The sequence below is a fragment of the Lissotriton helveticus genome (assembly GCF_964261635.1).
Source record: "Lissotriton helveticus chromosome 1_1 unlocalized genomic scaffold, aLisHel1.1 SUPER_1_unloc_5, whole genome shotgun sequence".
In the NCBI taxonomy this organism is placed as follows: domain Eukaryota; kingdom Metazoa; phylum Chordata; class Amphibia; order Caudata; family Salamandridae; genus Lissotriton; species Lissotriton helveticus.
Window position 1 is genome coordinate 2,892,887 of NW_027611692.1, and position 14,290 is coordinate 2,907,176.

Consider the following 14,290-nt stretch of genomic DNA (forward strand, 5'->3'; position numbering starts at 1 on the left):
CCTATGTTTTTTTCAGTGAATATATATATATTCACTGAAAAAAACATAGGTTTCGGGGGCGTTATAGTTAGTTGGACATTTCACTCATACAAAACCATAGAAATTACCTCATCATAGTTAGTTCACCTAACTATAACTCGCGCGCCCGCAATGCACTGCTGATGACATCACATATTACATCACTCATGACCTGGTCAGTGACTTCACTCATGACATCACTGATGACATCATCCAGTGAATGTGTGTTTTTCTGAAAATTAAATATGTTTTATACATGTATATCTCAAGGTTGATGGAAGAATAAATGGGTATCTAAATGGATGATTTTTTTTTGTAAAATTGATTGTATAACCAAGTGATTAAGTGTATCTTAGTGAATACATGGGTTAGCAAATAATGTTTAAATATGTACATATCTGTATCAGTCTCCCATTTTGTGTATAAGTGGCTGCATGGGTTGGTGAGTAGCTATTTGAGTGTCTATATGGGTTATTAGTTGTTTTTTTGAGTATCAGTATGAGTGTCTGTATGGTTCGGTGGGGGTTATTACTTAGCACATAGATGCATGAATGAGTGACTCATTGTTTGTATGTGTTGAAGATAGCATGTGTGCAGGACTGTATTGAAGAACCGGGTTATTTAATACCCAGCGGCGCCAGGGGCACGCCCAAAGTCTTTGGGTTCCACCTGTCTTAGAATACAGAGACACGGAAACTTCTTGGTGGCGTCAAAGATCAAATTTATTGGCTGCAGCCAGTAACAGAAGTCCTGGAAATCATCACGGTATGAGTTCTCAGGAGACTGTTCAATTTTACACAGCAAGTCGTCCCTTTTTATGCCAAAAATCACATTCCAGACAAATACCTAATATTTACAAACTGTCCAATCACGTGTATTCACACCAAAGGTATCGCATGACAGTAAAACCCACTTTTCAGTTGCCCAGCCCATGATCAATCATCGGTCAAACCCAACATTCTTCTTTAGACAGGTCGAACGAACCCATAATAAAAAAGGCCACAACCCAATCATAAATAGATCATAAAGAAAGGAGCAGAAACAGGTGAGAGTAGGATAAGGCATATTTGTGTGCAATAAAACTTTACGATGTCCTGTGCTTTGATCCTTAATCTTGATCAGCTAAAGGGCAGGAACTGGTTTAACAAGGTCAGCTTCAGGCAACAGGGTCAGTTCCCTCAGGTCAAACAGGAGTCAGCACGAACTGGAGCTAAGGTGTACATGTCCTCAAAAAGACTAGTTCAGCCACAGTCATCGGCCTATGTGAGGGCAACCACAAAATGGCTGCCGTACACAAAATGGAACCCAAGGGTTAAGAACGAAATCCCTAAATACGTAGTGAATCCATCGGTCTAACGTGATGAAAACACTCATACTTGCCGCACTAACTAGTTACGGTTCGCTAATATCAAATTCGTAACGAAATCATGACCTTTATGAAACGGGTTCAGAATTCACGGAACCTCAGAATGGGTGTTTGAGTGTGTGTATGTGGTGCTTACTGGAGGTACATGGTGGGCTATTTCTGCCCAGTTTCTACCAAGTACAGTGCTCCCTATCGCTTCTGTGCTATTCCCAGCGCCTCCGGACGCCTCTGGCGAGTGAATCGGGCCGGGCCTGCCAAAGCTCACGCTTCTCGCGTGAGAAGCGTAAGGCACGGTCGGGTCTAACTTCAGGTGCGAGTCGCACTGCTGTGCGCGAGTCGATGCGGAGGGAGCGCCTGCCACGAGGAGTGCTAGGGAGGGCCTCGGGGGGCCAAGAGCAGTGCGAGCCTCACTGGAAGGGGGCGGCACATACCGCGGTGCAGGTTGCAGCTGCGAGGCTCCCGGGGGCACAGAAGGTCACAGAGAGGTGCGAGCTGTGCAGAAGTGGCAGCTCGTACCGCGGCTCTGGTTCACACGCTGTGGGGCTCCCGGGGACAACAGAGGGTCAAACAGGGCGGTGCGAGCTTTGAAGGCAGGACGCTCGCACCGCGGGGGCAACAACAGTACCTTTGAAGACTTGGCGAGGGTCGAGGCGGCAATGTCGAGGGTCGGCTCGGTGTCCCGCGTCGCGGTGTCTTCCTTCCTGGGCTGGTCAGAGCGGCGGCTCGGCTCAAAGTTTGGCGTTGCGGTGCGGGCCGGGTCAGAGGGACACAGCGCCTCGGGTCCCAGAAAGAGGGGGCGGCGCCCCGGGCAGCAGCGTGAGGCACAAACAAGCCTTGGCAAGCACAGAGGGTGCTCCTTCTCTCCCCACGCCGCTGCTGCACACGAACGGCAGCGGCTGGGGCTTCGGGGCAATCCTTCTCTCAGAGCAGGTGGCAAAAGGCAGAGTCCGGTCTTGCGGTGCAGTCCGCAGTTAGGCAGGCGACAGGCACAGTGCTGGGGCCAGCGAGGCTGGTCCTGGCGATGTTATCTGGGGCCTGTCAGGAAGCAGATGCGGTGCTTGACGGACGGGGGTGCCAAGGGCCTCTCAGGGGGTGCCAAGGGCCTCTCAGGGGGCGCAGTGATTTCCTCAGAGCGCACTCTGCTTTTCTTTAGGAAGGTTTACCAGGCAGAATGCAGATCTCACAGCAGCTTCGCTTTCCAGGGGGGTAGCGCCCACTGTTCCTGGGGCGCAGTTCAGGGGGCAAGTTCCACAGCAAGCCCTTGGAGATCTTGGTAAAAGTTTGGCACAAGTTGAAATAAAGCAAAGTCTTTTCAGTCTTTCTCTCCTGCTCTCCTTCAGCAGCAAGGCACCCACCACAGGCCAGTCTCTTGGGATCAGAGTCAGTACTTCTCCATGCAGCTTCCAGGGTCCTCCTCTTCAGGCAGAGCTTCTTCTTTGCGCAAACAGGATCTAATTTACAAGGAGCAGGGCTCCTACTTTTATACACCATTTTCTTTGTCTTTTCAGGCCAGGGGGGCCTCTGCATAATTCCTTTCAGTCTCTGAGCACTTGTTGGGTGTACTTCTGGCTTCTGCTTTCAGTGGGAGGGCAGGCACATCAGACGCTCCACAGGGAGGCGGAGCCAGCATTGTGGGGACAGGGGCAGCCAGGAGTACCTTGATGACAGTGCTTCGCACTTCCTGGGCCAGGTGCAGGCTGAGTCATCAGTCGCCCCCAGGGGGGCGGAGCCAGCATTTTGGTGGCAGAGCACAGCCTGATTAAGAGTGCAGGGGCACTCCTACCTCCCACTAAGGTGTAATCCTTGCATTCACCACCTGTCATCCCCCAGCCCTGTCACTCACACATCCCAGACAGTCAGATACACATCCAAGCAGAGGCGGGCTGAAATGGTTAGGCAAGCAAATGCTAACTTTCTAAAAGTAGCATTTGCAAACACAGGATGTTAAAATAAACTTTACTAAAAGAAGTATTTTATTATTCTGAGTTCAGGCATACTAAACATTATTTTCTACCATGTTCCCTGAGCCTGCTGGGATTATAGAGTGTAATAATTCCAGCAGCCCATCTGGCCTAAAGGGAACAGGTAGCCTTACAATAGTGAAAAACGAATTTGGCAGTAATTCACTATTAGGACATGCCACACACATCAGAGCATGTCCTACCTTACACTTACAATGCACCCTGCCCTTGGGCCTACCATAGGGGTGACTAATATGAAGTTAAGGGAAGGTTTAGGGGCTGGCAAGTGTGTGCACTTGCCCAGCCAGCATGACAGTACCAGACTGCACGCAGGTTCTGCAATGGCAGACCCTAGACACATTTTAAGGCTGCTTCTGTGGGTGGCACAACCAGCGCTGCAGGCCCACTAGCAGTATTGGCATTCACAAGCCCCGGCACTCCTGGTGCACTTTACTGGGGACTGACAGTAAATCCAATGAACCAATCAGGTATACGAAACAGTTATACTTTTCATAGGGAGCACTTGCACTGCGGCACGGGTTGGCAGTGGCGCAGTGCCCTGAGCGACGGACACCAACAAAAACATCTGAGGCACATCAGCAAAAAGTGGAAGGGAAACTCACGCCAAGGTGCCAGGTCTAACAACATTGTACACCCTTGTTCCTCCGATTGGGCTCCTCCTCCTGAGGTTGCCGACTACCTCCATCAGAGCCTCAGGCGTAGCTTTGATAGGGATGTTAGGAGCAGGCTATGCTCGGAGTGCCCACGTCCAGATGTCCAAGATAGGGTGGCAGAGACGCCGGAGATAGACCCGAACATGCTTGCATTTCTTAAAAAGTTTGCCAAGGACCCTAAGAAAGGGATCAATAGAGCTTGGCGCGGTTGCCAAGACAAGCTCTTGGACACGGTCAGCCCGCTGGTGAAGATTCTCGAATTGGCTTTAGTTGCCAAGGAAACTGGAGTGCTCATAGACCCCGACATCCTGGCAGGTTGGGCACAACGTGCTATTTGCTTTATAGGGAATGCCAATTGTGCCATATCCTCTGAGCGTAGGAAATCGTTGCTCATGAGGATTGACAATAACCTTACGGAGCTGGCGGCAGCAGAGCCAGGTCCGTTAGCCGAGGCTTTGCTTTTCGGGGACAAGTTTGTAAAGGATGTCTCCAAATATTTGGGACCTTTACTTCACTGGATAAGGCTCAGATCAATCTTCGGAAGGTTTTCCAAACTGGCCTTTTTGCAAGGGCTGTGTGAGGCAGGGGCTGCTCGCCAGGCCGATCTTACTACCAGGGCCCTACCATAGGTGGATATGGCAGAGGCAGAGGGGACTTTCAGGATACCACCAGAGGCGGAACTTTTACCCCTCCAGGCGCCAGTACAGAGGCAGATTTCATTGTGGCGGTCAAAGGGGTAACTTCCAGCCACAACTTACTGCAGGTGAGTCCAACGCCTCTTCTCTCTTATCCTCTGGGGGGGTCGAATTCAGCACTTTCTACACAATTGGTCCCAGATTACACAGGATTCCTGGGTTCTACAGACAGTGGCGGGGTTCCACATAGATTTCAATCAAACCCCAGTGCAGGACACTCCTCCCCCTCCGCTGTATTTTTCCCAACTAGACATGAATTTTATAGATCAAGAGATAAAATAATTGCTGCAAAAACATGCAGTAGCCTACTGCGAGGACAAGCCAGGCGGTTTCTGCAGCAACGTCTTCTTGGTCCAGAAAAGAGGCGGCGGCTAACGCTTAGTTCTCAATCTGAAAGGGTTCAACGGTTTCGTCCTCTACAGACATTTCAAGATGGAGGGGATCCATCTTTTGGCGGTCATTTTGAGGCAAGAGGACTGGTATGTCCGCCTGGACCCCAAGGACACTTATCTGGCAGTTCCGATTTTTCCTCCTCATCTGCGATTCTTGCAATTCCTCTGGCGAGGCAGGCGACTGGAATATTTGGTCCTGAATTTCGGTCTTTCCTCAGCTCCTTGGTGTTTCACCAAGCTGATGAAACCGGTCATAGCACTCCTCAGAAAACAGGGCATGCGTCTGATAATCTATCTTGACGATATCCTGATCATGGCGGCTTCCGAGGAATTAGCTTCCCAACATCTAAGCAAGACGATGTCTCTATTGGAGAATTTAGGGTTTGTGATCAACAGGAAGAAATGGGTGTTGACCCCAACCCAATCCTTAGAGTTTCTGGGGTTTGTGATGGATTCTCAGTCAGCGCAGTTACTCCTGCCCAAGCACTAGATGAAGTATCTCAAAAGAGGACTTCGGAAGACGCTAGAGTCTCAGATGATGTCTCTCAGAGCGATTACACTGTTGGCCTCATCCATACAAGCGATATTTCCAGGCCCCCTTCATTACCGGGCCCTGCAACGCCTAAAAATACGACATCTCCAGAAAGGGCTCTCTTACTTGGACATGATTCCCCTTACGGAAGACGCCTGAGAGGAGATCAGCTGGTGGTTAGCCCATGTAGAGGCTTGTAACGGGCGAGCGATCTTCGGATCTCGCCAGGAGATAGAGATAGAATCGGATGCCAGTCGGTCGGGCTGGGGAGCCTGGTGTGGGAACGTCATGATGGGGGGCCGATGGTCATCTCAAGAACTAGAGTTACATATCAATTGTCTCGAGCTTCTTGCGGGTCGTTTGTGATCCGCACGTTTCCCCCCAAGAAGGTTTCATGCTGTATTCTATTGCAGATGGACAGCATCTCAGCAGTGAGATATATAAACAAGCTGGGGGCACCAGATCCCCTATGTTGGCGGAGATAGCCAAAGATTTCTGGCACTATTGCCTAGCCTATCAGATAACTGTGGTGGCGGAGTACCTCCCGGGCAAAGACAATACAATAGCGGACTGGAACTCTCGTCATTTAAAAGACTACAGCGATTGGAAACTTCATCCATCGCTCTTCCAAATGACTCAGTCGATTTGGGGTCCGTGTCACATAGACCTGTTTTCTTCCAGACTGAACCATCAACTGGAAGCGTTTATCAGTTGGAGACCGGATCCGCTGGTGATGGCCACGGATGCCATCTCTCAGGTTTGGTCAATGTCCCTCAACTATGCTTTTCCGCCTTTTCTCCTGATTCCGAGAGTGGCCAATCAGATTTCCCTGCAATCGGCGTAGTTGGTATTGATAACTCCGATCTGGAAGTCGCAACCTTGGTTCCCTGTTCTCCTAGAGCTAGCGTGCGACCTTCCTCTCCTTCTTCCGTCCTTTCCGACGATGCTCCAGGGCCCTCGTGGAGAGCAGCACCCTCTAGTTCTCAAGGGGCAGCTGCACCTGATGGTCTGGAGGCTTTCTGGCAACAATGGTTGTTGCCAGGACTTTCGAAGGACGCTTCGGAGTTCATTCAGCAAGCATGGGCTCCTTCCACAAGGAAACAATATTTCTCTGCATGGTGAACTTGGTGTGGTTGGTGCCTGGAGAGGCATCTGGATCCCGTGGAGGCAGACCTCTCCCACATAGTGAATTTTCTTTCCAGTAAGGCAGCCGAGGGTTTGTCAATAACTTCCGGTCGGCCATCTCAGCAGGACATACTCAGATTGATGGCAGACCGGTAGGCATGCATCCAATGATTTGTAAACTTCTCTAAGATATTCGAGTCGCAAATCCACCTAAGGCCAAGTATTCATCTTTATGGGATGTTTCTAAAGTATTAAATCTGTCTGATACGTGGCCTGAGCATGCATTTTTGTCTAAAAAACAACTATCTGCTAAGCTAGCAATGCTCCTGTGTATTGACATCCCCCAACCCCTCCTCTTACCCATCCCGAACACCCTCTTCTCCTTCCCCTTCCCATCCCTCCTATCCTGCCCCTTTAGGCCCTCCTAACTCCACCTCCCAATCCTTTATCCCAACCCCCGATAAATACACAACCCCTCTACCCCAATATATCTGCTCTCCACTTATTCTATGCCCTTTTATCCTCTATGACCACACCTCCTGATGTTCTTAACCTCCTGTCTAACCTAGCCCAACCCCTCACACCTAACAGCCCCGACACCACTCACTCTACACCCACTACCCTATCTCCCCCTCACATATCAGTCCACCCTCTGCAACTAACCCAGACCATTCCCTACCCCCAGATCATTCCCTTTCCCCTGCCCACACCCCTTCAGTACCTCCCGTTACCCTAATTGCTCCAAGCCTACACAACATTGAACTCGACCTATCTAATTTGATTACTGAAGCCCTCTCACCTAACAGCCCTGTCACCCCTCACTCCACTCCCACTACCCTATCTCCCCCTCACACATCAGTCCACCCTCCACAACTAACCCGTCCACACCCCCTCGGTACCTCCCTTCACCTTAATTGCCCAGAGCCTACACAACATTGAACTTGAACTATCTAATTTGATTACTGAACTCTCTCAATTCAGGAAATATTTTATCTTCCTCAGCTCCAGAACCCACCCTCACCATAAAATCCACCCCCAACCCCGTCCAAAAAAATCCCTAACACCAAATACAATCATTGGAGATCAACTCCTCTCCGCTGCCGTATAAATAGACCTCGCCGCACTTCGAACCATCTCTCCCCGTCTGACCTCTCTGACCTTTGCAACTCTTACATTCCTAGTTTACCAACCACCAATCCTACACTCCCCTACTCCCACAGCCCTGTTAACCTAGGGACTAATAGAATCCCCTCCTCCCCTGCTTCCCACAGACCACCGCCCCAACTCACGTCGATCCACTCTTGTCCACCCAACTTATGCAACCCCACACCACTTACATGTATGCTTGTCAACTGTCGCTCCGCAGTCCAACATGCCACGGAAGTTACGGAAACTATCCTGAGTGAATCCATTGACATTGCATTCCTCACAGAAACCTGGCTCAATGACCACTCAACGAGCATACTTGACCTACTCTCCACCTGGGATACTCTATTCTTAGAAAAGATAGACCTGACAGAGTTGGTGGTGGTCTAGCCATTATCTTTAAAAATGAACTTCAGCTATCCCTTGTCAATAATTCTGGCTTCTCCTCGTGCGAATACCTGGAAGCTGAACTGACAACTCAAAATTCCCACTCAATTTGTCTATATCTATCAACTCCGCGACTCCCCCAGCCCTATCGAGGACTTATCTGAGCTCCTGACACAATCCTCATTATCCAACTCAAAAAATCTCTTTCTTGTGGATCTTAACCTCTATTGGAACGACTCCGATGATCCTACTATCTCCCTCCTCACTAATCTACTTAAGATCAATCAACTCAAACAACTATGCCTGTCCCCGACACACACCTAAGGAGCCATTCTTGACGGCAGTCTTTCCAACGAAGATCTAGCCTCCGTGACAAATATCCTCCCCATTGACTGGTCTGACCATCACCTTATACTGTTCACCATGGATACCTCAGCAAGCCTCCCATCTCCAAACTTAACAGACCTAAGAAATTGACCCGAAATCTAAAACATATACCCCGGGTGTTCTTGAGTCTATACTCCAAGCTCAACTTCTTCTCAATCCCCCCCACAAAATGCTAATGAGCTCACTGAACACTTTAACAATACTGTCACCGGTATGGTTGACCAATTAGCCCCGTCTAAACTCAAAAACCAAAGAACTCTTGGTTTAACACCGAGCTTAATAACGAAAGACGGTCACTCAAACTGTCGGAAAGAACCTGGAGACACCATCCCTCTGCCTCCCATCTTGCACTCTTCAGTTATGCAAGATCCACGTACAAAAAACACATCTTCAAGGAAAAGCCATACTTCTTCCGCACTCAACTTGATTGTGCCAAAAAAAGACCCAGGGAACTCTTCAAAATCATTCGAAACCAAACTTCCCCCGCGCCTTCAAATCTCATCGCCTCCTCAGCCAGATGTGAAGAAATTTCCCACTTCTTCTTGGAAAAAATAGCCAAAGATGACGTCAGACGCCAAGAGAGCTGTGATTACCTAAGAAGAAAGGAACCCTTCTGACGAGTGTAGGGATCGAATTTTATATACATGAATAATTGGCCTAATGTGTCCAATATAATCTTGCAAAACATATAATCGACCATTTAGGAATAAAATATATTCATTTAGAAACATATAAACCACTCTCTGTGTGTTAGCACTATTGGCACGATGGAAACCATTTTGTTTCGTTTCTCCGTGCACAAAGGCTGTTTCCTTGATATCACGTGACTATGTCTTTCTTTCTAAACTTAGCCGTCAGCCAAACTACGTTCAGTGTCTGCTAACTGGTAGCTCAAGGGAAACTCAAGGTTGCACCTGCTCTTCCTTTGGGGAGGCGTACATTCTCACAAAGGCTGTTCTTGTCCTCCCCGCTCTAGATAGACCTACCCCCGGAATAGCTGAAGCTCAGAATACTAACAATCAATTGTGCCTTATATGGGTATTCCTCTTGGCCTGCTGACAAACTGTGTTTTTCCTTGTAAGGTGTCATCCTAAATGTGTGAAACGTATATATTCTCTGTACTTTGAATATGCCAGCAGTCTCCTCTGCGCACCCTTGAGGTCGTGTAGACTGGGGCTCCCCTGTCAGGGTCTGTACCTGATTGAATAAACGATTGAACCTTCTCCATTGCCGACTGAATTACTATTTGTCCTTAACATATCTGGGTTATTGGTAAGTGTGACCCGCTAAGAATAATTTGAATCCCTTCAGTTCGCAACGCCGCCGGGACTCCGCGATAGGGTCGTCCCCTCCTGTAAGCAGGAGTAACGGGACAAGGAGGAGTTCTGGCCGAGTGGGTGGACAGAAAGAGGATCCTGATTTGAGACACCCGTTTGTGGTAAGACAACAAGCCGTTCCCCCCTCGAGTCCAGTACCCCTCCCAGCTGTTGAAGACCCTACGCCAGAGTCCTACGTGCTTAACCCGAGAGAAAAGTCAGACTGGGTCGGTCTGATTAGATGTCGGCAGTGGAGAATTCGCAATCGACCTGAGTGCACCAGGTGAGTGATTTTTTAAATTTGATTTGGATAGGAGACTCGCGGAGAGAGTGTTCCTCTGTGGATAACAGTTGACTGTTCTTGTTTGAAGGTGGCCGGGGAAGCCGGACCACAAGGGAATCGGAGGATCTATCGTGGTGGCGAAGGGGCTACACGAGTAGAAACCTCACGGACTTGTTTGGTGATTAGTTGAGACCGTCTCGGATGCCTTAGCAGAGTACGGTGTTGCTCGTGAGGCCGAATTCTCTCCGGGAAGACTCTGGGAGCAACTGGGTAAGCCAGGGCTCCGGAGACGTGTCCGGATACCCAGCCCAACAAGCACAGGACCAGGGGATGACCTGAGAGAGAGTTTGTGGTTCGCCCATCTGGAGGTCTCGTAATATTGTATTCTTTGATGATATCTGTTGGTCTGGATTTCTTTGAATCGATTCCCCGAACAGGAGTCGACGGGCTATGTTCGTATTTGAAGACGTCATTTGCATTTGAAAAAAGGTTTCGAGAAATAATTGCCTTGCACTGTTTTACAGCACTTTAGTGTGAAAGATTGTGTGTATATGAGTGTTATGAACGTATAAAGTTTGAGCGCGTGACTGATTTGAAAGCGTGATTCACAATGCCTTGTTTTAGCAAAATATGTTTTGGGTGCTGCTGTCGGATAGGTACGCAGCTCGAAGAAAGGCAGCCCGCCCCTCCCGAAGGCAGCCCCAGTTTTGATATGTACACTAAGCATGGCTTACAGCCAATTCTGTTCAACACCCTATGGAACAAGTATACTAGGGACAATTCGGATTTACAATGGCCTCTTACTGGGTCATTCGATGAGAAAAAGATTAATTACATACAGAATAAATTGTTTATGAAGAAAAGTCATCAATCGATGTTTGACTCCTTGAATTTGTGGTTAAAGGAGGCAAAGAGACGAAGAATCAGGGAGGAGAAGTTGGGGAAGATGAAGTCGGGTCAGACGGTTACTCAGAAAGCGATACCTTATGATAAGGAAAAGGTAGAAAAGAATATTGAAAGAATGGATAGGCAGTTCCGGTTGGAGACAGAGAAAAGCTATGTAGCGAGACCAGAGACAGGGGATGAGTTAGAAGAGTTGCTAGAGACTCGACCACCTCCCCCTTATGCCCCACAAGGACTATATCCAGCTGTACCCATGGATCGATCTGCTCAAGTGGGTGCAGTCCCAGCCGCCTGACCAATGTCGGGAATGGTTGCCACGGCCCCCGCTGATGGATTAGGACCCAATACGCTAGTTCCCCCTCCTTCTCTTCGCTTAACTACCTCACCCCTCCTGTCATTTTGACCGGATGGGGCCGTCCCTTCTCACTTACATCCAGTATTTCTTTCTCCTCCGACTCAGACCCTTTTAGATCCGAGGAATATGGTGGGTTCTGGAGCTACCCCCAAGCGACCGGTGTCTGACCTGAGTGATCAATTGGCTTTCACCCGATCGCTATTGGGAGGGGAGGAGAGAAGAGTTATTATAACCCAGGCATCCCAGTGGATGCGGAATCCCATTTATACATTAGAAGATATATGGAGCACAATGAAGGATTTTGAGCCCGTTGCACAACAATTGGCCCTGGAAAGCATGGCGATCCGACTGTTCTCGCTATGGGAACAACATTTTGAGGAAGGTCTTCCGCCTCAAATATTGCGTGATATACGGGATCACACTCACAAATTCCATCTGCGGAGAGAGGAAGTCTATCAGAATGTGACAACTTTATTAAACTATCGAGAACGGTTGCATCGGAAAAGCGCCGAATGGGGAGCCCAGAACCCCATGAGCGAGGTACACCCTCTCTTTTTCCCAGAAGTACCCGAGATAAAAGATAATGGGGGTACTGTCACTAGAGCACGTGAGGATGCCAGACTTCAGGAGCAATGGGTTTATACCCCTTGGAAACGAAGCGAGGTTCTCACATTGAAAGCTCAGCTGCCAGACCCCTCTAAAAATCCTACGGCCTATTACAAGGAATTGTCCGAAGCCGCTTATTCTGCTATCATTACAATAGCTGATATTGAATTGTTCTTCGGTCTATTGATTCCGGTTCATATTTGGAGGCAAATACACGACTCGGGCCATGCTCCCGAATTAGGGGGAACATGGGTCCAATTGAAAGATTGGGATAAGGAGCGAAAACCGGGTGAGAAACCCCGGGATGAAGTATTAGCGGTCCCGGACAAAATTATCACATACATGAAAACACTTCTGCCCCCTCGAAAGGTAGATTGGGATAAATTAACCGCGTTATAGAATATAACATCAGTGCACTTCCAAGATAGTCACTTTGATCCATACGCTATTGTAGCGTTTCAAACACAGTCCATAACCTTGATCAGAAGCCAAATCCAACACAGATAGACGATGTAGAAAATTCAAGCCTTTATTTTGCACATGCTATAATCCACAGACGACGCGCGTTTCGCCTGCTTCGGGCTTTCTCAAGGCTGTACAGCACACATGTAACAAAAAAGAGAAAATATGTATACTAAATCCCAAATCTTGTATAAAAATTTCTACACATATGAATTTGAATCAACTTTTTACATGCACTTTCAATAGGTGTAATGACCATCCTAACCTTCACCATGTGAATAAATCAAGCATTTGAGAACCACTCCAAATTCGAAGGGAATGGGTGTACTCTTATAAGTGATAGACCCACTCTGGATGAACGAGGAGGACTACACACAATCCAAACCATCCAACCATCCTTGATGTCTACCCCTGTGTTTATCCGTCATGCATGATTTCCAAGTGTAAGTGAACAACATGTACGCAGCCGCGTAACAACACCTCCATATATTTCACACTTTTCCCAGTGTCATAGCAATATAAAAGGCTATCAGTCACAAAAGTATCCAATATAGGGCAAAAACCATTTCCCCCATGCATGTGGCCAAAACATAACCATGACCGCTCACCTTTTATCGTACAAATCGATTCTTGTATCTAGTTAATGTTGTGGCAATGTTATAGTTGAATTCTTGTCCAGTAAGTCTATGATTAAATTCACAAAATACAACACATTTGTCACCATATCCTATATTAAAAACTATTTCTAAAAAAACACTGAAAACCAGTTTTAAAGGTTTGAAAATACAGTTTACTAAGTCTTTACTTCGATGCCAAATCCTACCTTAGCCTGAACAGTCCTTGTATTGTTGCAGGTTCCTATGTTCCTTCCAATTGCGTAGTTAGCGAAATGATTGTCCCATAAAAGCTTTTAACGTGGAGCCATGATACGTTCCACAACCTGTGGGTATGAATGTCATGTCACTTTCAATGAGGTGCCCATTATACGTATATTACATGTCCATTTACCCATTTCCAGTCCTACCTATTACTGAATTCTGTTGTATTTATATGAACTATATTGCCTTAACGCCCGTTATCAAGAACTCTGTCCATAGTTAGCCTTCGTCAGAATCTATGATATCCTTGTATGTGTAGACCGGCTTTTACTTCATATATCCCCGTTATCACCCAATGTATCTTCGTTAAAGTCTATGTGTAACTTCCCTTATTGTTAGAAGCCATCCCGCAATTAATCCTAAAATTTAAATTCTGCAACAAGTTACTGTTCAAGAAAGGCAGTAACTTTAAACATAGTTTCCCTTTCTTCGACAGAGGGGACAGCATAAAAGCTGTCAAGCAGCAACATTCAGAGTTTATGGTTGCAGTGCAGTCAGGGTAGCCATATCCTATACGTAGTTTCACAATCCCGAAATCTGAGAATCTTACCTCTCTAAGATAAATACTCCGCGTTCGAACACCGTCCCTGCAACCTGGCGGCATCAACTCTCGTTAATACTCGGCGTTCGTTATATTGTGTTTTCCCCGGCCCTTTCGACTGCCGACATCGACAAAGGACAAACCATCTGTTACTCCTTGCTATGTCAGTCCACCACGGCGGCCATCTTATAATGTTTAATGTTAGTACAAATAGCATCATAACTGTACTTAGCTCAAACCATGTAATTGTTAGGTTGGATGAA

At 47.7% G+C, this 14,290-nt stretch overlaps 1 protein-coding gene and 1 long non-coding RNA gene across 2 annotated transcripts in view; one reads left to right on the forward strand and one right to left on the reverse strand.

Annotated features, from left to right (window-relative positions):
- The window catches only part of LOC144806133 (uncharacterized), a 169,164-nt gene extending 155,649 nt beyond the window's left edge, over window positions 1-13,515 (reverse strand). Inside the window, 1 exon segment of the mRNA XM_078672563.1 lies at window positions 13,432-13,515. The gene's annotated coding sequence lies outside the window, so the exon portion shown is untranslated.
- Window positions 1-14,290, forward strand: part of LOC144806148 (uncharacterized) — a 1,180,470-nt gene that overhangs the window by 464,024 nt on the left and 702,156 nt on the right. The gene's annotated exons all lie outside the window — the stretch shown is intronic.